This window comes from Cherax quadricarinatus, chromosome 49 (genome assembly GCF_038502225.1).
Source record: "Cherax quadricarinatus isolate ZL_2023a chromosome 49, ASM3850222v1, whole genome shotgun sequence".
Classification (NCBI taxonomy): domain Eukaryota; kingdom Metazoa; phylum Arthropoda; class Malacostraca; order Decapoda; family Parastacidae; genus Cherax; species Cherax quadricarinatus.
The window spans coordinates 6,703,865-6,727,627 of record NC_091340.1 but is presented as its reverse complement, the minus strand read 5'-3'; the positions used below and the strand labels follow the sequence as shown (position 1 = coordinate 6,727,627).

General features: G+C 39.6%; 1 long non-coding RNA gene across 1 annotated transcript; it reads right to left on the bottom strand.

Annotated features, from left to right (window-relative positions):
* Positions 1–10,771: 10,771 nt before the first annotated feature.
* Positions 10,772–21,048, bottom strand: LOC138854106 (uncharacterized). The gene is made up of 2 exons (XR_011393311.1): positions 12,022–21,048; positions 10,772–11,401 (listed from the first exon to the last, which is right to left on the bottom strand). It is a non-coding gene; the product is annotated as an uncharacterized lncRNA (long non-coding RNA).
* Positions 21,049–23,763: the final 2,715 nt, after the last annotated feature.

Below are 23,763 nucleotides of genomic sequence, written 5' to 3'. Positions count from 1 at the left end.
AAACAAGCGCTAAACCCCGCAAGGGTAATATCTATTATTATATATATAAATTTTGGAGGGACAATATTACTATCAGTGTCTTTCGTGAGTATACCTGGGTATACCTAGAGAGGCTTCCGGGGGTCAACGCCCCCGCGGCCCGGTCCGAGACCAGGCCTCGTGGTGCAGTTATGACTAAAAGATGTAATCATGTTATGTGGATCCGGTTTTGTATTGATTACTATTGCATGTTCAATAAACTGAAGGAAGTTGTTGAAATATAATTTTGATGTTATTAACTACTGCTTTGTTAATGTTCACACATACTCGAAGATAAGTCATGCAAATTGAATAAGAATATATATATATATATATATATATATATATATATATATATATATATATATATATATATATATATATATATATATATATATATATTATAGTAGGCGATAGAGGCTAGATTTTTTTTTTCATCTTACTGTTTCGGTAACAAATCGATCACCATCATCAGAATTTACGTTCGGGACATGCCATAAAATGTCCGAATTAAAATAACTCAACGACAATAAGATAAAATACGAGCAAAATATGAAAAGAAATATTAAAATTAAAAAGATCCAGTTGATCGACAGGAGAGAAAAAAAGACATATTGTATTATTTATATTAATAACAAGGCTATAAACCAACACGGGTTCAACGGGTTATAATATAACTCCCATGTGAGGTCATATTATATACAAGGAAACAAGTGCTAAACCTGTATGGTTATAGAACCTGCAAGGACATGAAAGGTTGGATGAAGATTTGTTATTACCCTTAAGATGTCACCGTCATTTCAGATTTTGCCACCGAAGTGGCTAGTTTATTGTGCACCCCATATCCATCCTGTGGACGGTAGCGCGAGAGCATATGGATACACAAAAGGCCTAGGAACTAGGCCCCAAAGGGTTAACAGGAATACATATTGATTTATATCTACATATCTATAGTTCACTTATCTGTTACAAGCAAATTTAGGAAATTTGCTTAGTATATCTGGTATCTTATTTTCATTAATAAGATATCTTGACATGTCACATAGGTTATTATACTGTCTGTCTCTATATTCCTCAATGAGTGGACAATTAAGCACATAGTGTTCAAGAGAGTGACCATATGCCTGATCACATAATTTACATTTAGTTTGATCATCATCTGTGTGTCTCCCAAACTGCCAGAAGTACTTGTAACCAAGCCTAAGCCTGGCCACTACAACATCAGTCAGTCTGTTCACATTGCAAGTTGCTCCATAAACATACGTATCTACGTTCATGTTATCATAGTGGGTTATAGATCTACTCAGGCTTCTAACTGCATTCCTATAACAATCATTTTCATTATTTACTTCTCTCCTAATATTATTCCTAATGCTAGACACAGTTATACCAAAGTTATATTCTACATTCTCCTTCTGGGTACTCTTCTTGGCTAACATATCAACTTTATCATGAAGGAGTAATCCAATGTGTGATGGGATCCATAGCAATTGTACATTAATTCCTTTGTCCCTAATTTTTGAGTGTCTATACCTGGCTTCCCCAATGAGCATGTTGTTGGAGTCATTATATGAGTCAAGAGCCTTCAATGATGACATAGAATCAGTAATGATGACAGAGTCAAGCTCAGTGTCATAGGTTAGCTTTAGCGCCATTAGGATTGCAAACAATTCAGTTTGCAGTGTAGACGCCCAGTTGTTAATTCTTATGCTTAACTCAACAAATTTATTATCGTTCTTAACTAGGGAGGTGGCAACAAGAGCAGATGCAGCTCTGCCAGAAGACTCCTGTTTAGATCCATCAGTGTATATAACTTGTGATAACTTATTACTACCAGCTAGGTGAGAAATTTCTTCTTGAGCAGTTGCTCTAACAAGAGATTTAAGGAAGGGATTACTAGCAATGAGCTTCTTGGGAGGGACTTGTAGGTATGTGATATTAAATGAACACATCTTCCATGGAGGGGTGAAATGCTCTTGTTGCCTACAGTGATACAGTTCATGCAGGTTATAAAACTTAATGCAATTGCACGTTTTCACAATCCATTTAGATCTGTGTGTATTTACCTCTAGACACTTGGTAAGATTCACTGTGACAGTGTCTGGTTCGTTTCTCAACATTCTAATACCGAGTACAGTGTTAATTTCAACAATCCTATCACTGATACTAGAAATACCAAGCTCCTTCCTTGAGGCAACGAGAGAAGAGATGAGAGAGAGATGGAGCCTATATATACGTACTGGCTCCGTCTCTCTTCTTCTGTTCAAAAGACAGTCAAGTTTGTCATCGAATCTTCCACCTATACTACTAAAATTGAACTTTCAAGTATTCTAAAGCATACTGAACAATGCTCTCAAGATCCTCGACATCGATACATGTTAACACGTCTCATGACAGTTCCTCTCCAAAGATTTAAACGTCTTGAAAATGGAACTGTACTCTCCAAGAACACTTACACTGTAATAAAACGCCACAACTCCAAGTAACCACCAAGCCATTATGAAATGACCAATCAACGATGAGCACCTCCCTTGTCGCCTGCAGCCACCAATCACCATCAAGACGCAGTAATCTTCCATCCAGCAAGATGCAGTCAGCACCTGCAGAGTTCCTGTTGTCTTCTACATCGTCTTCGTCAGTGTTTATCCAGGCTTAGCAGTTGGATCTAGTCCTGACTCTTCTCTCTTCGACTCAAGACATTCCTCTCACCGTCTATTCTTCGCACTGTCCCCACTTGCCCCGCGCCCCTCGTAGGTCCTTACCTGTGAGTCCTCTGATCTGATCTGATCTCTTCTGTTAGTGTGACTTTGTAAATGGTTCAAGTTGGACCCAAACGTCGTCTTAAGCTCCTCTCTCATGTGTGCGGGTTATTTGTGTATTTTTTGGTGTCAATATTGCCGTCATTAATGGGCTACAGGAGAGAGAAACTGATACAAGTGCTGGAAATATAAATAAAAATTATAAGATTAATTACTATGATCAAGACTGCTACTGTAGTGGTAAATAATTTCTCTCTCTCTCTCTCTCTCTCTCTCTCTCTCTCTCTCTCTCTCTCTCTCTCTCTCTCACAATGTATGCAGTACCAGTATGGAATCAACACGGTGTCAAGCACACCAAAAAATTAGAAAGTGTAAAGGTTTGCAACAAGACTAGTCCAAGAGCTGAGGGGTTTGTCCTACGAGAAGTTAAGGGAACTCAACCTGACAACACTAGAGGGCAGGAGGTATAGGGAAGGACATGATAACGACGTATAAAATACTGAAAGGATTTGACAAAGGGGATAGGGACAGAATGTTTCAGAGATGGCAAAAAGCAACAAGGGGATACAACCGGAAGTTGAAAACTCAGATCAGTCAAAGGGATGTTAGGAAGTATTTCTTTAGTCACAGAGTTGTCAAGAAGTGTAACAATCTGGAGAGTGATGAAGCGGAGGCAGGATCCATACATAGCTTTAAGAAGAGGTTCAATAATAATAATAATAATTTTATTATTATAATCAAAAAGAAGCGCTAAAATAATAATAATGATATCTTTATTTCTACAAGTACATGTCCAAGCTGACATCAATGACATACTACTATACAGAAAGCCACTTGTTATGCAGAGCATATCGGGCAAATTAGGTCAGTTTTGTCCCAGAATGAAACCCACATCAGTCGACTAACACCCAGGTACTCATTTTATACTGATGGGTTAACAGGGACAGCAGGTGTCATATGGAAACGTCCTAATGTTTTCCAGCCGTACCGGAGATTCGAACTCCGGACCTCAGTGTGTGAGCTGGTAATCGAGCTACGGGACAATAAAGCTCATGGAGAAGGGAGAGAATGGACCTAGTAGCTACCATCAAAGAGCCAGGGCCAGGAGCTGTGACTCACCCCTGCAACCACAAATAGGTAAGTACACACACTTAAGGGGAAAGTGGTAGAACACTTGTGGTACAAAAACTAATAATCAGCATGGGTTTAGGGGGTGGCAGATCTTATCTTACCAACTTGTTGGAGTTCTGTGACAAAGTAACAGATGTGCAACAAAACAGAGAGAGAGAGAGAGAGAGAGAGAAGGGGTGGCCAGACTACATTTTTTTAGACTACAAGGTGTTTGATACTGTACCCCGGGACAAGAGGCTGGACCAAAAATTGGAGATTCAGGCAAAATTAACATGGAACGCACTCTAGTGGGTCTAAGATTATCTTAGGTGAGGGAAACAAAGAATAACTATCAGGAGAGACGTCACAATGGGGAAGAGTAACTGGTGAGGTTCCGCAAGGATCAGTATTAGGACCAGTACTGTTTCTGATTTGTGTGAATGACATTCCACATGAGATTGAGTGAGACGTATCCCTGCTTGCAAATGGTGCAAAACTGAAAAGGACAATAGATAGATGAAGACATGGAAAGGCTCCAAACGGATCGGGACAAATTGCATTAGTGGTCAGATAAGTGGTTGCTTGAATTCAACCTCAGTAAATGCTAAGTCATGAAGATTGGGGAAGGAACAAGAAGACTGGAAATGGGGTACAGGCTAGAGGGACAAAGGCTGTAGAATTCAGAGAGAAAGACCTTGGGGTGAGCATTGTGCCCAATATATCACCAGAGGCACGCATCAACTGAATAACCTCTGCAGCCAACGTTCATCTGGTATATCTAAGAAAAGTCTTCAGGAATCTCAAGAAAGAGTTATTCTGGGCAATTTATACAACATACGTCAGATCCATTTTAGAGTATGCAGCACCAGTTCGGAAACTGCACCTGAAAAAGAAAGGCATGAAACTGGAGAAACTGCAGAAGTATGCAACAAGGATTGTTCCTGAGCTAAGGGGCAGGAATTATTGGGAGAGACTAACAGAAGTGTACTTAAAAGACACTGGAGAACAGAAGAATCGGATGAGACGTAACGACATAGAAAAATTCCTTCAAACACATACACACACACACACACACACACATATACATGTACGTTTACTGTGATGTACTGGGAGGCTGCAGTACAAACACGCACATGCACACTCATGCATATACACGCACGCCTTTGCACACACGCATACACACAATTATAATGAGAGGAAACTCAATACGTAAATTTTATTTTTGCATTAACACAGCGGCCGATTCCCACCAAGGTAGGGAGGCCCAAAAAAGAAAAACTTTCGTCATTCACTCCAGCATTGTCTTGCCAGAAGGGTGCTTTACACTACAGTTATAAAACTGCAACATTAACACCCCTCCTTCAGAGTGCAGACACTGTACTTCCCATCTCCAGGACTCAAGTCTGGCCTGCCGGTTTCCCTGAATCCCTTCATAAATATTACTTTACTCACACTCCAACAGCATGTCAAGTTTTAAAAACCATTTGTCTTCATTCAGTCCTATCAAATACACTCACGCATGCTTGCTGGAAGTTCAAGCCCCTCACACACAAAACTTCCTTTACCCCCCCCCTCCAACCTTTCCTTAGCCAACCCCTACCCCACCTTCCTTGCATTACAGATTTATACACTCTCGAAATCATTCCATTTCATTCCATTCTTTCTACATGTCCGAACCACCTCAGCAACCCCTCCTCAGCCATCTCAATAATAGTTTTGGTAATCCCGCATCTCCTCCTAATTTCCAAACTACGAATTCTCTTTATTATATTCACACCACACATTGCCCTCAGACATGATATCTCCACTGCCTCCAGCCTTCTCCTTGTTGCAACATTCACCACCCATGCTTCACACCCATATAGGAGTGTTGGTATAACTACTCTCATACACTCCCCCTTTGCTTCCACTAACAAAGTTCTTTGTCCCTACAGACACCTTAGTGCACCACTCACCCTTTTCCCCTCATCAATTCTGTGATTCACCTCATCCTTCATAGACCCATCTGCTGACACATCCACTCCTAAATATTTGAATACATTCACCTCCTCCATACTCTCCCACTCCAATTTGATATTCAATCTTTTGTCACCTTATCTTTTTATCCTCATCGTCTTACTCTTTCCTATATTCACTTATAATTTTCTTCTTTTACATACACTAACAAATTCATCCACCAACCTCTGCAACTTCTATAACGCGATTATTTGGTGTTCTGGTAGCGGGTAGTAAATGGTACATCTTCGGAGGCTTCTTAGCTTATTGTTAAGTCGTAGTGGGTACACAGGCTTGTGTGTTGTGCCCATGGCCCGGGAGGGCCATCCCACGAGAGAGAGCTACTAGTATGCCTTGTGTCTTCCTGCTAGGCCGCTGTGTGAGTGAGGGAGAGGCAAGGGCAGGCAGGCTGAAGTGGCAATGCCTATAGGTGGCAGCACCAGCATGGCGCGAAATATGAACTAAGCTGACAAACAGCATGGGCTGTCTGTGCAGACAGTACAGGCTGTCTACATACGCTCGGCCACCTACCGCACGTCGTCCCGACGCGATAATACTAGTGGTAAAAGAAACTCGGTCTCTCTCTCGTAGGAACAGGGCACAAAACAAAATAAAAACATATGGACATGGAAAAAAAACTTCCTACAGGGAGGGAAGAAAAAAACATGTGGGGTGTGCTAAACATCGTGGTCAAAGGCAGTGAGCGTCGATGGGCATCACTGCACGCCTTCCTGCGTCTGGACAGATACTGCAACACGGGAGACATTGCTGCGGCTCAGCTGTGACGTAACAGGGTACGGTCTCCTCTGGAATGGTAAAGCAGTCATCGTAGGAGTCGCTGCAGGTTTTCACTCAACCTGGGGCACGACATGCTGGTGCCCTCGAGTGAGGCGTCGACAAAACTCGGCAACTGGGCAGGACTTCTGGCAAGCAACTCAGGACACTTCTCGACTGGTACTGTCGCTGGGCTGTCACTGCCGGCGAGCGTGGAGCGAGTTGTGGGGCGAGTCGTGGCAGAGACGACTGGGCGAAACATCTGGGAGTCGTAACATCATACACCAGACTGCAGTGAGAGAGCTAGCAGTCAAAGTGACATCATCTTTGTGCAGGCTGCTCACTGAAGCTTGTGACACGAGGCTGACACAGCGCCTGCTGACAGGGCTAACTGTGGCTTGGTGAGTATCATTCTCTCAGCAGTTGGAGTTATAGCAGAGGTTAGTCTAAGCGTCCCCAGACTTGTTTCTCTACATATAACTGCACTCTGACGGTCTGGAGGTGAAGTGAAACAAATCTCGATGGGAATCGTAGCAGGTACGATTCTGCAGAACATCACGAGCGACGAGCATAAAAGCTTTCTGTACAAGAGGGCTCGGTCACTCGGGGCTGTCTGATAGCTGTCAAACACACTGGTCACACGGGTGACTTAGCACAGTGGTGCTACTCAGGTCTGGCTCAGACCTCACTGGACACATGGAAACTTTAAACACCAGCAGTACATGCGGTACAACATGGCTTAAACTAGCTAATGATGCTTTTCTGTGCATAAAACTGACTAAGACATATTAAAATGTGAGAACACTGACTGAGAGGAATTAATTAACACGACATATATCTTCTCTCAATCTTCTCGACAATACTGAAATAATTACTGAACACTCGATGGTGACATGTGATGTCAGGCGTGATGACGTCAGCAGCACTGTGACATCAGCAGACATCTCGAGGTGACGTCAGGCAGACATCGTGAGGTGACGTCAGCAGACATTGTGACGTCATGAAGTCGGGCAGCATCGTGGGTGACGTCAATGTGATGCGGGCAGCAGACCACAGCATGAGGCCTGGGACATATGGCTCGGTAACTCACGTGGTTTGTAGATCCACGTGACATCGCCCACACCCATGTGGCGTCGTGATCTACATGGCATGCTGGTCTACATGGCATGCTGGTCTACATGGCATGCTGATCCACGTAGCTTCGAGTGGCCTCGGGCACTCGGATACACAGCTCTGGCAATGAATCACACGAAAAACAGCAGAAAACACAGCAGAGGGAGTGGGCAGTGGTGAGTGGTGTATGGTAGACGGGTGAGCGTGAGTAGGGCGAGCATGGGCAAGGTGAGGAACGGCCACTTCCTCCTCCCACAAACACATGGAGAAGCTCACACCGGACGCAGAAATCGCCACAAAACTCACCTCTGGCTTGCTGAAACAGCTGTGCTGAGCTGAACAACAACAGCTACATACAAGTGACGCTAAACACGTGACTTGAGAAACAGCGTGGAGTCACTTACAATTCTCGGAGAATTTCGGCAAATTTCGGCCTGGATCCTGCTTGTACCTGTGTCTGGATGCTCAAACGTGCAGACACGACATCAGGATAACTCGTTGAGAGACGGATGTTTGTTGTGTAGGGGGATGAAGTGAACAACTTCATTCCTTCCTTCCTCTCTCTGGGCAAACACACTGCTGCGACCACCGCTTTCCACCATTTATAAAAGGATTATTTGGTAGAGCTGAAAGCGGGGTTCAAATGATAAATTTCTTCGGAGGCTTCTTTGTTTATTGTTAAGTTGTGGTGGGTACACAGGCTTGTGTGTTGTGCCCATGGCCCGGGAGGGCCATCCCAGGAGAGAGAGCTAGGAGTAGGCCCTGTGTCTTCCTGTTAGGCCGCTGTGTGAGTGAGGGCGAGGCAAGGGCAGGCAGGCTGAAGTGGCAACGCCTATAGGTGGCAGCACCAGCATGGCGCGAAATATGAACTAAGCTGGCAAACAGCATGGGCTGTCTGTGCAGACAGTACAGGCTGTCTACACTTCTTTTCAGAATCTCCCAAAAACACAGTGTCTTCAGCAAAGAGGAACTGTGACAACTTCCACTTTGTGTCAGATCCTTTATATTTTAACCCCACACCTCTTGCCAGGACCCTCGCATTCACTTCTCTTATAACCCCATCTATAAATATATTGAACAACCACGGTGACATCACACATCCTTGTCTAAGGCCTACTTTTACAGGGAAATAATCTCCCTCTCTCCTACATACTCTAACCTGAGCCTCACTATACTCGTAAAAACTCTTCACTGCTTTCAGTAACCTACCTCCTATTCTATACACCTACATTTGTCACATTGTCCCCCTATCCACCCTGTCATATGCCTTTTCCAGATCCATAAATGCCACAAAAACCTCTTTACCCTTATCTAAATACTGTTCACCTACATGTTTTACTGTAAACACTTGGTCTACACACCCCCTACCCTTCCTAAAGCCTCCTTGTTCATCTGCTGTCCTACTCTCCATTTTACTCTTAATTCTTTCAACAAAGACTCTACCTTACGCTTTACCAGGTATACTCAACAGACTTATTCCCCTATAATTTTTGCACTCTCTTAAATATTCTTAATTAATGTATTCACAAAACAGTGCAAAACCTAAATTGTTATGCTTTTTGGAAAGCGCTAAACCCACAAGGGGTAGAGCGTTTGGCAGAGACGACAGAGACCGAGGGGATGGTAAAACAAGTGTTGAGAACATTGACACTATACCTAAGGGTCCTTTAGCTCGAATCCAGAAACTGGAAACTTAAAATAAACACCACTTATTGCATTAAAGGTGAAGCTCTTAACCCACATTATTGATAATATCCTGGGAAGTGCTAAACCCACAGGGATTATACAGCACCTGTGAGGGAAAGGGGTGGAAGGTATTCAGGTTTAATTCAGGGAACTGGAGCACAGATCCAATTCCCTAGATCAAGAGCCCCACACTAGCATCAAGAAACCTCCTATGAGGGGCTCTTAACCCACAGGGGTCACATGCCTGGTGAATGAGAGCTAATTAGGTTTAGTTGGAAGAAATAAATACCAGCTTCTCTTTCTTATGGGCAGATGTAGTGTTCTTTCTTTCTTTCAACACACCGGCCGTATCCCACCGAGGTGGGGTGGCCCAAAAGGAAAAACAAAAGTTTCTCCTTTTACATTTAGTAATATATACAGGAGAAGAGGTTACTAGCCCCTTGCTCCCGGCATTTTAGTTGCCTCTTACAACACGCATGGCTTACGGAGGAAGAATTCTGTTCCACTTCCCCATGGAGGTAAGAGGAAATAAACAAGAACTAGGAAGAAAATAGAAGAAAACCCAGATGGGTGTATATATATATATATGTTTGTACATGTATGTGTAGTGTGACGTAAGTGTAAGTAGAAGTAGGAAAACGTACCTGAATGGTCTCACGTTAAGAGACCGTACAATAAGTGTCAGGGGCCCGAGACTATTCAACTGCCTCCCAGCATACATAAGGGGGATTACCAACAGACCCCTGGCAGTCTTCAAGCTGGCACTGGACAAGCACCTAAAGTCGGTTCCTGACCAGCCGGGCTATGGCTCGTACGTTGGTTTGCGTGCAGCCAGCAGTAACAGCCTGGTTGATCAGGCTCTGATCCACCAGGAGGCCTGGTCACAGACCGGGCCACGGGGGCGTTGACCCCCTGAACTCTCTCCAGGTAAACTCCAGAAAAAAAAAACACCAGCAATCCTACCATCATGTAAAACAATTACAGGCTTCTGTTTTAGATGTAGTGTTAATATTATATAATAATAAGCATTTGACTACTATATTTAAAAAGGGGTAAAAGTTTATAAAAGTATTTCTTCTTTTTTGGGTCACCCTGCCTAGGTGGGAGGTGGCCAGGTTTTTTTTTAAAAAAAAAAAAAAAAAAAAAAAAAAAAAAAAAAAAAAAAAAAGAGATAAATTAAGCATTTGTTCATCACTCCTACTGGAAGCACTAAATTAATTTCTCACACTTTGCATTCTTCATTCTATTGTTTTTTCTTAAATTTTATGTCACATCATTTAGCCACTACCACGAATAGTGAAAAATAAAAGACAGTCTCATTCCATCACTTATATTTCAATTTCTTCGTACCTTCACTGAACATATTAACAAATGTTAGGACAAAATTTACTTGTGTCAAACTACTAAATATTAAAATTCAAGCTATATTATCTTTCTATATGAATAACTAATGTGTAATGAACATTTGTCAATGCTCAATAATTACCCACATAGAGAGAGAAACTCAATAGATTAAGTGATCTGTATATTTTGACCCCCTTCTGGGATCCTCTTCAGCTGAAGAGGACCCCCAGAAGGGGGTCAAAATATACAGATCAATTATTCTCCCAAGTTTCTGTCTCCATGTAGGTTATTGCTGAACATTTATCTATATATTACTCTCCTCCAATACATAGGTTTTTAGACTGTACAGTTGTACCCTATTAACTCTCATTACTTATAAATACTAATGGTTAAAATATACATTTATTCCCTTTTCCATTACATTTTTCACAGACATTATATTAATGTAATTTTACTTCATCTGACAATTGTCTTAAAATATTAAGCAGGTGTGTTCACACGTCAAATATTTTTACTGTGAAAATAACACTTTAAAAAATGAATTTATTTAGCAAAAATTTTAGATACATTGTTGCAATGATGGAAAAACAGCACCAGGGTTACTGAAAACATGACATTAAAAAAATATTTGTCAGTATTGAATATAGGACAAAAATCTGCAACAATGAAATGTGCACATGACAGTTCAGTTTGCAAATTAATAATTGTTAGATAATGTCCAAGAAGACATCGTAAGAACTATGGGAAGCCAGAAAGTTTCAATTAACTTTTTTTCATCAGCTTGTTGATGGTTTAATTACAAGGAATAATTAATTAATACCGTTTGGTACACATGTGCTGGAATTACAAAAAAAAAAAAAAAAAAGTTTATGCCAACTTGCTGAGCACCCAATACACATATATTTTTAATTATACAAAAAGTCCGTGAAATTATTCTCTAAAAAAATATACATTCCAAAAAAATTATTTCGTATTAATATTAAATTTAACATGTACTATATTTTTGTCATATAAGATTCACTTTTACATTACATACACACTAATTTTGGGGCCATTTTTTAAATAAAAACTTTGGTGTGATCTGTCACACATGTACTCACCTACTACTACAAATACTTACACTGTGTCTGATGCAGTGTGTTGTAAGGGACTCAAAAATTTTGCAAACAAAACATTGTCTTATATAATACAAAATACAGTACAGTGCTTCGATAAAACGTACCAGCCGATATGCATTTTGCTGCTCTGCATAATTGATCCACCTGCCGCTGTTCGTTACTGGATATCATTTTAAAGAGGCATCATTAACTTGAGACTTAGTAGAAAGTATGATATCAGATCTAAACCAAACACTTGTTGTAGCTGTCTGGAGGTATGAGGGAACACATTAATAATTTCCAACTATTTGATGCTGTGGAAGATCAAAGCCAACAGGTGCTTGATTTTTTCAAGAAATGAAAATTAGAACCAGCTTAGGGATTGCATGAAAGGATAACTCACAACCAAAAAGACTTAAGATAGCTAAATGTCAAAAGAAACTAAACACATTGTATATATACTGTAAATCACAGATAAATGCTTCTGGAAACAGGAAAACAAAGTTACAATTATAGATAGACAGGTAGACAGATGCATTTTTAACACACCAGCCATCTTCCACCAAGGCAATGTGACCCAGAAAAGAAGCTAAGGTTTTTCTTCCTTTTACATTTAATAATTTATACAAGAGAAGGGGTTACTAGTCCCTTGCTACTGGCATTTTGGTCGCCTCTTACAACATACATGGCTTATGGAGGATACTTCCCCACTTCCCCTTGGAGTATATTTTATTTTTTTGGAACATGTCAACTGTTTCCCAAAGAGGTAGAGTGACCCAAAAAGAAAGAAAAACCCAAAAAGAAAGAAATAACTTTCATCATCATTCAACACTTTCACCATCACTCATACAAAATCACTGTCTTTGTAGAGGTGCTCAGATACGACAGTTTAGAAGTCCCTCCCAACTGCCAATATCCCAAACCCCTCCTTTAAAGTGTAGGAGTATATATATACAGTGGACCCCCGCCTTACGATATTAATCCGTTCCTGAGAGCTCATCGTAAGCCGAAATTATCGTTAGCCGAATTAATTTTCCCCATAAGAAATAATGGAAATCAAATTAATTCGTTCCTGACACCCCAAAGTATGAAAAAAAAAATTTTTTTACCACATGAAATATTAATTTTAATACACACAAACTGAAGAAGACATGCACAATTACTACTCTAATAAGAATAGAATACATGACACTTACCTTTATTGAAGATCTGGTGATGACTGATGGGATGGGAGGAGGGGAGAGTATGGAAGTTATTGTTAGAAGGGGAATCCCCTTCCATTAGGACTTGAGGTAGCAAGTCCTTTTCCGGGGTTACTTCCCTTCTTCTTTTAATACCACTAGGACCAGCTGGAGAGTTACTGGACCTCTGTCGCACAACAAATCTGTCCATAGAGCTCTGTACCTCCTGTTCCTTTAAGACTTTCCTAAAATGGGCCATAACATTGTCATTGTACAGGTTGCCAACATGGCTTGCAGTAGCTGTGTCAGGGTGATTTTCATCCGTAAAGGTTTGCAGTTCAATCCACTTTGCACACATTTCCTTAATCTTTTTTTTCAATTTCATACTAATTCTCACCCTTTTACCACAGGGATGGCACTAGAAGCTTTCTTGGGGTCCATGGTGACTTATTTTGCTTTTTTTTTTTTGTTTTGTTTTTAACAAGTCGGCCGTCTCCTACCGAGGCAGGGTGACCCAAAAAGAAAGAAAATCCCCAAAAAGAAAATACTTTCATCATTCAACACTTTCACCTCACTCGCACATAATCACTGTTTTTGCAGGGGTGCTCAGAACACAACAGTTTAGAAGCATATACGTATAAAGAGACACAACATATCCCTCCAAACTGCTAATATCCCGAAACCCCTCCTTTAGAGTGCAGGCACTGTACTTCCCATTTCCAGGACTCAAGTCCAGCTATGTAAAAATAACCGGTTTCCCTGAATCCCTTTACTAAATATTACCCTGCTCACACTCCAACAGATCGTCAGGTCCCAAATACCATTCGTCTCCATTCACTCCTATCGAACACGCTCATGCACGCCTGTTGGAAGTCCAAGCCCCTTGCCCACAAAACCTCCCTTACCCCCTTCCTTCCAACCTTTTTGAGGACAACCCCTACCCCGCCTTCTTTCCCCCACAGATTTAAATGCTCTCCATGTCATTCTACTTTGATCCATTCTCTCTAAATGACCAAACCACCTCAACAACCCCTCTTCAGCCCTCTGACTAATACTTTTATTAACTCCACACCTCCTAATTTCCACACTCCGAATTTTCTGCATAATATTTACACCACACATTGCCCTTAGACAGGACATCTCCACTGCCTCCAACAGCCTCCTCGCTGCTGCATTCACAACCCAAGCTTCACACCCATATAAGAGTGTTGGTACTACTATACTTTCATACATTCCCTTCTTTGCCTCCATAGATAATGTTTTTTGTCTCCACATATACCTCAACGCACCGCTCACCTTTTTTCCCTCATCAATTCTATGATTAACCTCATCCTTCATAAATCCATCCACCAACACGTCAACTCCCAAGTATCTGAAAACATTCACTTATTAAATACTCCTCCTCCCCAATTTGATATCCAATTTTTCTTTATCTAAATCATTTGATACCCTCATCACCTTACTCTTTTCTATGTTCACTTTCAACTTTCTACCTTTACACACACTCCCAAACTCATCCACTAACCTTTGCAATTTTTCTTAGAATCTCCCATAAGCACAGTATCATCAGCAAAAAGCAACTGTGTCAATTCCCATTTTGTATTTGAATCCCCATAATTTAATCCCACCCCTCTCTCGAACACCCTAGCATTTACTTCTTTTACAACCTGTTACTTCACTCCATTATATACAAAAATAGAAGGCCTGGTTAAAATAAGTTCTGTAATAATATATCGCGAACCACTTTATTACTAGCTAGATAAAGCAGGTTCGACTATATATTATTATCGAGTACGGTATGAATCATCAACAGTACTCTCATTGTATTATATTGTATTATATTATATCTTTCCCCATGATTATTATAATTATAATATTATATTATATTATTATTAGGTTAGGCATTCCGAATGTGTAACCACTACTGTAGTGACCAATTGGTGGTTCTAGAATTGACGCCACGCGTCGCCTTCTGGCCGAGCTGAAGTCATACTATGAAGTAGTTGAGTGAGTCAGTCAGCTCCTAGCTCTGACTCGGTACGGGTCTTCAACCCAAAGCTCCTAGCTTAAACTAAAACTTTATACCAAGTCTATTGTCTTGCCTTTGCCATTAGTTACCTGAAGTCTGGTAATTCATGTCACTTATGAAAGATAACTATTTCGTTACCCTAGACCTTTCTAAAAGAGTTAAATGGTGAGATTAATAGATTATTAATTGAAATTATTGTATCATACTCTGTTAATGAGAATTTGAACGTAAGATTGGGTTCCTTGCTGTATAGTATTTCATTTATAATTGCTTGTGGTTATTTTAATTCACTAACCAAATACCAATGAAGCTAAATGATTGGTAATAAAACAAAACTAACAAAAAATTGGAGTTATTTGTGCCCCTATTGTTACGGTGAAGATTAAGTCGTAACAAATGGGGGCCTGTCTATAAATATATTAAACAACCATGGTGACATTACACATCCCTGTCTAAGACCTACTTTTACCGGGAAGTAGTCTCCCTCTCTTCTACACACCCTAACCTGAGCCTCACTATCCTCATAAAAACTCTTTACAGCATTTAGTAACTTACCACCTATTCCATATACTTGCAACATCTGCCACATTGCTCCTCTATCCACTCTATCATATGCCTTTTCTAAATCCATAAATGCAATAAAAACTTCCCTACCTTTATCTAAATACTGTTCACATATATGCTTCAGTGTAAACACTTGATCTACACATCCCCTACCCACTCTGAAACCTCCTTGCTCATCCGCAATCCTACATTCTGTCTTACCTCTAATTCTTTCAATTATAACCCTATCGTACACTTTTCCTGGTATACTCAGTAAACTTATTCCTCTATAATTTTTACAATCTCTTCTGTCCCCCTTCCCTTTATATAAAGGGACTATACATGCAGTTACAAGCACTAAAAACACTGGGATATGTGAAATGTACCGAATGTATGTGTAGGTGCGACCACACTGGCTGGCTTGTAAACACTGGCGCTGAGGCTACACATGGGATGTGTCCTGGACGAATCACACAAGGCGAGTTTTTTATCGTGAGGCGAGGCAAAATTTTTGTGTTCAAATGCTTCGTATGGTGGATTTAACATAACACGATGCGTTCATAAGGCGGGGGTTCACTGTAATAAATAAATGTGTATGTGTATGTGTTTGTTTTGTGATAGTTTGGATATTTAGAGAGGATGGAGTAAAAAAGGATGACTTGGAGGGAGAATAAATCTGTAGTGGAATGAAGGCAGGGTAGGGGTCGTCCTATGAAAGGTTGGAGGGAGGGGGTAAAGGAGGTTTTGTGTGTGAGGAGCTTGGACATCCAGCAGGAGAGTGTGAGCAACTTAGATAGCAGTGGAGGGAAATGGTTTTTGGGACCTGATGAGCTGTTGGAGTGTGAGTAAGGTAACATTTTGTGAAGGGATTCAGGAAAACCAGTTAGCCGTACTCGACTCCTGGAGGTGGGAAGTACAGTGCCTTCACTCTGAAGGAGTGGAGTGGGAATAATTGCAGTTCAGAGGGGCATCTGAACTGTAGTATCAGAGTGCCTCTGGCAAGACAGTGATGGAGTGAATGATGGTGAAAGTGTTTCTCCTTTTTCGGGTCACCCTACCTTGGTGGGAGACAGCCGGTGTGTTAAAAAAAAATATATATATAGATGAAAAGAGTAATGCAATATATTTTATTTTCACAATATTTATTGAAAAATGTATAAAAAATGCATATTGTAGCACTCGATTTTGTGTTTCACAGTCATGAGAGTTGTATAAATATAAGTAAAGAACGAGGAAAAGCGAATCAGTTGGCACTGACATGATCCCAAAGAAAATATAAAATATGAAGGATAACCTGAAAACGAAATTAATGGTGAAGATATTATAGTGTATAGCAAAACATTATGCACAATGAATGTCCATTGCAAAATTACTACTTCAAGGGTGATGGATTGATTACCTTGTCTCTCCTGGAGTTTGTGGTTGAAGATTTTTTTTTTTTCAATTTCCTTGAACAAGGCAATATATGGCATCATCACTTGTTATCTAGCTGTCTGCCTTAACACAAATGATTTGTCTTGAAAAACTGCAACATTTTTCAGCTCTAAGCATACCATAACGGTTTCTATTAGAGAATTATAATACATCATGATGCAACATTATGTTAAAAACAAGGTATATCAAAACCAAATGAAAGTTCACAATACGTGACTGCAACAATTCACTTAAAACTCGAACTTTAGGAGAGGAACTTTTATGACCACTTTTCAATCCATCCTGGACCACCACTGTCAAGTCACAACTGTCAAGACTGTTCTGGATTTGAAAATGATCCAGGATGAAATGAAAAGTCTTCATAAGGTTCCTCTCCTGAGCAAGTGTTTATGCAACAATCGGTAACCTATGAAAATATTTCACTCACCAAAGAGTGGGCAAAACATTTCCGTAATAGTCAAAAAACATTTCCATACTGAAGTTGCAACAGTCATTCCCTGCCTTTTACACATCATATGTCAGGCTTATCTTGGAGTATGCAGTATCAACAAAGTAACTGCAATTGAAAAAGAATGTTAGGAAACTGGAGAAAGTACAGAAGTACAAAACAAGGTTTGTTCCTGACCTCAGGAGCACGAGCTATGAGAAGCTTACAGAATTGAATCAAATGACTCTGGAGGACAGACAAAACCAGGAGGGACATGATAACAACATACATAATACTCAGAGAATTGATAAGTTAAGACAGGACTAGGCTGACTGAGAAGAGAGAAACAGAAACTTGGAGACACCGCTAAAACTTAAAGACACAGATGAGCACAGGAATGTTAGGAAGTATTTCTACAGTCTCAGAGTGGTTGGGAAGTGGAATGATCTTGGTGAGAAGTTGTAGAGGAAGATTCCATACATAGTGTGTATGTGAATTCTATACAATATCGACAAGATGAAGAATTAGACACATGTGCATCATCTGGGTATCTTTATTTGTAGCTGTGTCAGCATCCAGTGGCTTTATCAGTGCAAGGACATAATGTGAAGACTAGAAGTGTGTATACACAAAAGATGAGGTAATCAGTCCCTTAGCCTGGGAGTAGGTAATGATGCAGATTCAAGACCACAGTACTCATCAACTACTCCAAATCTGAGGGACTGATTACCTCGTCTTTTGTATATACATCTACATTCTTCACATTCTGTCCTTGTAGTATTGATAAAGACACTGGATGGTGAAACATCTACAAATTAAAGATACCCAAATTTTGCACATGTCTAATTCTCCATACATAGTTTTAAGATCAGGTATGATAGGGCCAATGAGGCTAAGAAGGAGTGACTCTGGAGACTGACAAGTTAAGAGGTCAGGCCCAGGATCTGATAATTGACCCCTGCAACCACAAATAGAAGAGTACATCTTTTCTTTTATATATTACATTTTATATTGTGACAAAATTATTATATCTTCCTTATACTAATGCATTATTGTGTTTCACTAGTTAACTGCACAAGTATCCGTATGCTTTGATAGGCCTATCAATTACATGAGATTATTAGGCCCGAGCATCAGTAATAAAATATTGTACATAAACTTTACCAATACACATACAAGGATAAAATTTATGCTCTGAAAAAATATACTGAGTTATACAACTGAATTTAGAATAAACTCTTTCATTACTTACATTATGATAAAACATTCAGTTCCTATATACACATTTATTACTCTGTGTTTACTGTACTCATTTTTGCTTTCATAAATATACAAGCGTTCAACAAATTGTTATATAAATTCAATTTAACCATTTTTCGCCTCACTACTTTAAACGAAAGTTTGGAGATACATACAGTAAGCCATCGATATAATGGACCCTGAAATAATGGACCTTGATATATCGAACCTTGAAATAATTAACCTTGATATATCAGACCTTGAAATGACTGACCTTGATACATCGGACCATGAAATGATGACCTTGATATATTGGACCTGAAATAATAGACCTTGATAAACAGGACCTTGACATAACAGACCTTGATATACAGGACCTTGACATAAGACCTTGATATACAGAACCTTGACATAACAGACCTTGAAATAAGGGACTTCTTAAATAACAGATAATTCACTGGGTAAACTGTACTCTTAATGCATTTATTTTCAATGTTTATAGCAGTATATCTGTAAGCTGTGTCTACAGTGCTATACTAGATATGCAACAGAGTTCTTTAGTGCTTTTTCTGCTATTTTTAACATAATTCTGAGTTAAGAGAGACTCGGACAATCCCTGATTAGTCTACTATATCGAGAATTCACTACACATATATATACTGGTTGAAAACAGTTAACAATTATTAATTCAAACAGCATTATTACACTAGAACAATAAATGACAAAATTAGTTAAAACATCTAGAAACATTTATACATTTCTAATACACAATACAAAAATATAAACATTTGCTGAAAAACACGTTTGATAATTTCAAGAGATGCAGTAAGCAGTGTCATTATGAAAATCTAACTAATAAAATTCCTAAGAAAAAATGCCACCAACTGTATAAGAGTTTACAAAGCAAATGGTCAGAATTAAGTGAACAACAAAATCAAACTTTTTCCCCACCATATACAATTTCCGAACCCTGGTTCAAGCCCCTAGTCCACCCTTCTGTTTATTCATAATATGGCATTTTTAATGCCCAAACATTTATCATGACCTTCCTTTGGCCTATGCACAAAAAAGTGCCAGCAATAACAGAAAAAAAATGAGCAAACAGGAAGGTACAATTATTCTTTACTTGAAGCAAATCTCACTAACAATGCCTAATCAGCCAGGCTGTCATGGATATGTTGGTCAGTGGTCCACCAGCAGCAACAGCCTGGTTGATCAGGCAAGCCTGGCCCAAGGCCGGGCTCTAGAAAAAAACTCTCAGGAGTCATCAAAGGTATATCAAAGGGACATACACTTAATGAGAACGTGGAAGTGGTTATCATAGCGTGTTACAATATATAACTTAGCAATATTCTTAAATTTCGCTACTGTAGCAGTCTTAACAAAGTACTCATGAGAAACTTGCCATCACCGAGGTCCACATTTTATTAAAGGATTCCACTCAAGATGCTATTATATTAATATATATATACAGTGAGCCCTTGATATAATGAACTTCAGAAATTATGAGCAAAATCCACTAGGTACACTGTATGTTTAACTCCATTATTTTCAATGTTTATTGTCGTACATCTGTAAATTGTGTGTACAGTGCTATTTTAAGTCAAGTACTCTAGTCATTGTATTGCTATTAGCATTATTCTGATTTAATGGACACTCGGACAATCCCCTCCATTAATCTGGTATATCAATGGTTTACTGTAATTAGTAATACAATAAGCTCTCTTACATAGCTCCTCTATAGAGTGCAAATTTTAGTAAGTACAATTGATAAAATACGTACAACCAATTTTGAATAGTGTGCGGAAAATGACCTTCATAGTATTGGCTATTAAATTTTTGATGTACTCTCTTCAGTCACATTTACAAAAAAAAATTCAGACTTTTACAGAGGAGCTTTATAAGAGAGCTTACTACATACCCAGTGTCCACAATGGAAGTAAGTCTCGCTGTTTGACTTTACTGGGTTGTCCTCGGTTAAATCCGTGGTAAATAACAAGAATTACATTGTAAAGGCCTACATCATATACAGTATGTGCCCTTAGAGCTTATGTACAAATTTGTACATTGAATTACTGTGGGAGAAAACCATTTGTAGAGTTCCTGAACAACGCTTCTCTTATCTTTGTATATTAATTTATTTTCCCTAAAAGGCAACATAAACTAACCTGAAATCATTATTTGTGTACACAGAATCAGTAAATCCTGGTTTTAACTGATTAATAGGGAGGTGGTGGCTAGTAATGATAATTGTATTAGACAGAGATAAGATTGTATTGCTGTGGTTGTAACAATAATGGATAATGGCAGGAAAAAGGCAACATCTAACAATCAATGTACACAGAACTTCCTGTAACTGATTAATAGGGAGTGGTGGCTTCTGAATCAACTGACCCAGAGGAGCGTGTTAGATAGGAGTGAATGGAGACGAATGGTACTTGGGACCTGACGATCTGTTGGAGTGTGAAGATTGTATTGCTGTGGTTGTAACAATAATGGATAATTCTACAATCAATGGACTTTGTCAGTTGCTTCTGAATCAACTGACCCAGAGGATTTTGCCCTGTATTAGTTTTTGTATGCAGGTAACACGTATGTGAATCCATATCTTAGGAAGTGTACAGGATATGCATACATTAGTATTTAATTTTAAAAGCTAGAGTACAGCTATGCTCATGGACTCCCATACACTTAATTACATAGGCAAACTCCAAACTCACGAGGGTTATGCTCAAGGAGATTTCACAAATCTGGAAATTGTGAGCAATACAAAATTTTTATTTTAGGTTTTGAATAATATGTCTTCAAATACTGCTCCAATCTGGTTAATATTGATATTCATAAAAATGTTTACAAAGATCAGATTTGATTGCGGGAATTCCCTTGAGTACATTTTGAATGAAATCCTATGGTTGGCTTTCAATTAAAATTTAAGCACATAGTCCCTGCTAAAAAACGGGATCGTGATAATATATGCAGGATATGAGCAGGACATCTTTCAGTTGAAGACGTGCATCATACAATAGAAACCCACAAATAACAAAGCTCGTGGATCTGCAGGCAAGATTCTACAGTGCTCTATACTTTTTAATTTCTGATGGCTGTAGGATCCTAACGTCTCTTTATGAATCTGTCGAAAACTTTCTGAATCTTACATTTGTAATTAAATAACTGAGATTCCCATTCTTGTTCTTGGTTCTAGAATATTATTTAGTGGCTATCATGTCACTTTTCTTTATCTAATAAAAAGGGGTTTTCCCAAAGCATTAAATAATAATATACAACATATTATTATAGGATACATGACGAGTGGGAGAATATAGCGTGGACGGAGATATATTAACCCAGATGATGGAGGGAAGGAGGGAGATGGAGGATGTAAAAACTGCATGTGTCAACTGGGTTGAATGATGATAACCAGCATTAACCAGATGATTATTTTTTTCTGTGGGGAATAACTTAAATGTTAAATGTTGATGAAGATAGGGAAGCTGTGATTTCGTATATAGGGCAAGGAGGAATAACATCTTGTAGGAATGAGGAAGAGCCAGTTGTGAGGGTGGGGGAAGTTTGTGAGGCAGTAGGTAAAATGAAAGGGGGTGAAGCAGCTGGGATTGATGGGATAAAGATTGATATGGTTCAGGATTGCTTTTTAGAACAGGTTGTGACAGAACCAACTAGAGGAAACAATCTGCTTGACTTGGTTCTTGCCAACAAAGATTCACTAATTAATAATCTTGAGGTTAATGATGAGCTTGGGGAAAGTGATCACAAATCACTTAGTTTTAATATATCATGGAATTATGAGGATAACAAAAAGATTAGGTGATGAAAGACTGGATATAAGATTGGAGGGAGAGAGTATGGTGGAGGTGAATGTATTCAGATATTTGGGAGTGGACGTGTCAGCGGATGGATCTATGAAAGATGAGGTGAATCATAGAATTGATGAGGGGAAAAGGGTAAGCGGTGCACTTAGGAGCCTGTGGAGACAAAGAACTTTGTCCTTGGAAGCAAAGAGGGGAATGTATGAGAGTATAGTCTTACCAACGCTCTTATATGGGTGTGAAGCATGGGTGATGAATGTTGCAGCAAGGAGAAGGCTGGAGGCAGTGGAGATGTCATGTCTGAGGGCAATGTGTGGTGTGAATATAATGCAGAGAATTAGTAGTTTGGAAGTTAGGAGGAGGTGCGGGATTGCCAAAACTGTTGTCCAGAGGGCTGAGGAAGGGTTGTTGAGGTGGTTTGGACATGTAGAGAGAATGGAGAGAAACAGAATGACTTCAAGAGTGTATCAGTCTGTAGCAGAAGGAAGGCAGGGTAGGGGTCGGCCTAGGAAAGGTTGGAGGGAGGGGGTAAAGGAGGTTTTGTGTGCGAGGGGCTTGGACTTCCAGCGGGCATGCGTGAGCGTGTTTGATAGGAGTGAATGGAAACAAATGGTTTTTAATACTTGACGTGCTGTTGGAGCGTGAGCAAAGTAACATTTATGAAGGGATTCAGGGAAACCGGCAGGCCGGACTTGGGAGATGGGAAGTACAGTGCCTGCACTCTGAAGGAGGGGTGTTAATGTTGCAGTTTAAAAACTGTAGTGTAAAGCACCCTTCTGGCAAGACAGTGATGGAGTGAATGATGGTGAAAGTTTTTCTTTTTTGGGCCACCCTGCCTTGGTGGGAATCGGCCAGTGTGATAATAAAAAAAAAAAAAAAAAAAATTATGCTCTTCAGTTCATAACTGGGCCTCAGTAAAAAGTCAGAATTTTCAGTTTAAAGTACAGTAGATTTACTGCTTCATGGCCCAGTATAAACATAATCTTATGGCTCTGGTCAACTTTAGTAAAATAGCTTAACATTCAATAAACATCAATATGATACCACATGTCAGGATTATTACTTTTTAACATAGTAGTACATTTCTCTCTTTCTTGTATGTCATGTTATTTTATGATCTGGGATGGAATCAGCCCCTTAACATAAGCAATCAGTATAATATAATGACTATTATATGAGGTACTACA